This window comes from Aythya ferina (genome assembly GCF_964211825.1).
Source record: "Aythya ferina genome assembly, chromosome: 2".
Lineage (NCBI taxonomy): Eukaryota > Metazoa > Chordata > Aves > Anseriformes > Anatidae > Aythya > Aythya ferina.
The window spans coordinates 13,856,108-13,859,964 of NC_140297.1; the positions used below are offsets into that span (position 1 = coordinate 13,856,108).

Genomic DNA, 3,857 nt, shown 5'->3' on the forward strand with positions numbered 1-3,857 from the left:
CAGAATCACAGAGCTGCTAGAGCAGCTTGCCCAGGTAGGCATCCAGATGGGCCTTGAATATCTCCAGAGGAGACTCCACAACCTCCCTGGGCAGCCTGTTTCTTGATGAACTTCTTTCCCATGTTGACGTGAAACTTCCTGTGAACCATTTTGTGGCCATCGCCCCTTGTCCTGTCCCCACAAACCACGGAAAAAAGGTTGGCCAAATCCCACACTTAAGATACTTGTAAACATTAATAAGATCCCCTTTAATCATAATCATCTTTACTAATAGACTCTAGTGTGTGAATTGTTTGTCAAAGAATCTCTGAGATTTATGAAAACTTTGAAACATTTCTTTTAATTCCTTGGCTTCAAAAAACTCTTGAACATATAAATTCTAGTAGTTGTACCTAGTTCTTGCTCCTGTTTATTCTTCATTTGTCACTGCAAAATTCAGATTTCATCCATCAAAGAGGGAACTTTTGAAATTTTCTATATTGAACAGAGGAAAAAAAAATGTAGTGCAAAAAAATGTTGTGCAAAGCACAACCAAGTGTGTAAGATAGTGCCAGTTTGCCTGACATTTGTCACAAATGGATAATATTGTACAAACGTTTAAGTTTTAAATTGTGGGTGGGAAGGAGAGAGGGGAATACTAAAACTAAGTTCAACTGTATTAATTCTCTTACATTGTAAGAAAAATGCAATTCATAAATCCATATCAGTGGAATCTAGCAGAAAGACTTCAGGAATAAGGAGAAACACCACCATGCTTAGGCCTTGCATGTTGATCTTCTTTCTCCTTTCTCTGTGGACTAGAATATGTCAAACTTTAGTATTTCACAATACTTTTAGTATCTCACATTTATCATCTTCCCTTGCCAGTGGCAGGAAAGCAAACTGAAATATAGCCTTCTGTACCCAATGTATATAGGTAAGAGAGTCCATGGATTACACTATGGTAACAGCATAAAAGTAATAACAAAAAGAATACCTGAAGTGTGTGTTTGTGGCACGTGAGCACAACAGTATTTTGCAGTTTGGTAATTACGTAGGGTAATTTTTTCCTCACAACTTCATACCCACTAGATATCAGAATGGAATATTTAATTCTCAGTCAAAAATGTGGAAATCAGCTTAGATTCATGCCTAAAATGAGAAATTATTGCTGAATTAAAATTTAGCACTATATAATGTCAATTTACTACAACAATATAAATAGTACACAACAACAATTATACTAATGTAGCTTCTTCAGTATTATCAGGTTCTCTTACTCTTTATTATTTGCTGTAGCTGAAGTTAGTTAATATATTTTCAGCTTACACTATATCACTATCTGATCAGCATCAAAAGTCTCATGAAATAGGAAAATGTTATCTATACTAGTAACAAGAAAGTATGCAGATTAAATGTAGGAATGTTGTACATACAGCAAAATAAGAATTCAGAAAAAGGAATTTCTCCATTTCATAGAAAGAAATTAAGCACACTTCAAGCATTGTGTGGCAATTCATTTATACAGTGGTTTGGCTGACATATTATAGTCTGAATTGTTTTGAATACAGAGCAGTTGCATACATGAATCAAATCTGGGTGACTAATTGCCCTTCTCTAACCATTCACCTATTTGTATGGATTGTCGTGGTTTAACCCGATGGCAGCTAAATACCACGCAGCCGTTCGCTCACCCTCCCCCCTCCCTCTCTGGGACGGGGGAGAGAAATGGAAAGTGAAGCCCGTGAGTTGAGATAAAGACAGTTTAATAAGACAGGAAAATAATAATAATAATAATAATAATAATAATAATAATAATAATAATAATAATAATACAATGATGATAATAGTACTACTAATAATAATATGTATAAACAAGTGATGCACAATGCAATTGCTCACCACCCGCTGACCGATGCCCAGCTTAACCCCGAGCAGTCCGGCCCCCTCCCCCCGGCTAGCCACCCCTATATATTGTTTAGCATGACGTCAGATGGTATGGAATACCCCTTTGGCTAGTTCGGGTCACCTGTCCTGGGTCTGTCCCCTCCCAGCTCTTACTGCACCCCCAGCCTGCCTGTTGGCAGGACAGAGCAAAAGTCTGAGGTGTCCTTGGCTTGGTATAAGCACTGCTCTGCAACAATTAAAACATCGGGGTGTTATCAGCACTCTTCTCATCCTAAGCCAAAACACAGCATTCCACCAGCTACTAGGAAGAAAATTAATTCTGTTCTAACTGAAACCAGGACAATGGATGATTATCTTTTTTTTTTTTTTTTTTTTGTATCATTTAAGTACACTTTCTCACCATCTAGTACTTGTAAAATAATCACACAGTTCATGTCTGCATTCTATAACTGCAGGTTACTACAATATATCATATGATGTCAAAAATTCAGACATGTAATGTTTTCTACAGCTACCATAACCAAATAATCTTCCAGATTCTGGTTTTAAGTATCAAGAAATTAATAAAATATTAATTCAACTTCAGTTTTCAATTCCTATTGAAATGTTGCCAATAATTACATTGCTTTAGGAGAGTACTCAGAAAGGAAATTACTATTGCAGGTTTGTTTGAAAAATAAAACCTGAGCCAAAAGCTGCAGACTTCATTACACAAGTCTCTGAAAGTGTGTGAATTTTTTTCTCCCTATCCTCCTAGGAGTTCTCACTATGCAGATCTTTAGCACATTTTTTAACACAATATTATTTTTACTGCTCTTTATCTTATTTTCCATGACAAAAGTAACTTGTGTTACAGGGAGGCAACACTTCAACATAACACATAAGGTACACAGAAAGCAAGATGGCACCACATCCATAGCATATAATCAAGTTAATAACTTAACATAAATTCTAATAGCCAGTTATATTAATTTCAGTAACAAAAAGCCATGTATGTTTCATATATGTTGTCTTTTTTGTTTTATGTTAAAACAGCACTCTACAGACATAATTTCAAAGCTATTAGGAAGCTTCAAAGAGAAGTGGAAAAAAACCACTGTGTAATCAATTCAAGAATAGTAGAGAATAACCAAGTAGAAAGTCTAACATGAAATGGCTTATGGTAGAGAGCTATAGACTTCTAAATCTGGTTCCATGAGTTGTCTATATATTCATTTTCCGTTAGAGAGTTATCACAGGAAAACAAAACAAAACAAAACAAAACAAACCTATATAAATGAATCAATCCCCAGAGCATACTTTTGACTTTCTTCAGCCAACAGACAGGAATCTTACCTGCTGTCCTGTAGCCCTTCAATTTCTAGTTTTGACTGCCTGTGTTCAACAGAATTCAACAGAAAAGACTCAAGAGAAAAAAATCTTCAAAACCATGGTTTCTCTAAATCCTTCACTTTGTGGTTTGGGCAGCCACCTAGAAGCCAGGAAATCTATAGTTGAACTTTCTTTGATTGCAAAGGCCCCTAAAATATCTGGATAAATCCCCTCCTACCAGGTGGTTATTTAAGTGGCAGTGAGCATTGCTGCCATCACAGAGTAACTCCCACTCAATAAGACCAGGAGAGTTAAATTAGTCAGAAGAGTTCTCCAGCCTCTTGGTCAATAGTTGTCCACAAAGAAAATATGTCAACATCACCTTTGACAGAGCCCAGAACAGGAAGAGCTCATTGGTTTGTCCTAGGGGAATACTATCATTACCTAGGCATTTTCTGGGATAGTGCTAATAAACCAGATAAAATAAAACCAAAATCACACCAAGGAAATATGAATAATTAAACATTATGGAACAAGAAAGTCCTCAAGTTCTTGCCTTGGTCCCCGCTGGTTCACTAATACAGGCCACAAGTAGATGGAGGAACACCATATTTTAAGACCTCTCAGACAACAAAGAAGACAGTTTGAATCTTTGTTAA

General features: G+C 36.3%; 1 long non-coding RNA gene across 1 annotated transcript; it reads right to left on the bottom strand.

Annotated features, from left to right (window-relative positions):
• Positions 1-548: 548 nt before the first annotated feature.
• On the bottom strand, positions 549-2,216 carry LOC311432507. The gene is made up of 3 exons (XR_014690097.1): positions 1,882-2,216; positions 977-1,131; positions 549-790 (listed from the first exon to the last, which is right to left on the bottom strand). It is a non-coding gene; the product is annotated as an uncharacterized lncRNA (long non-coding RNA).
• Between the last annotated feature and the right edge of the window lie 1,641 nt (positions 2,217-3,857).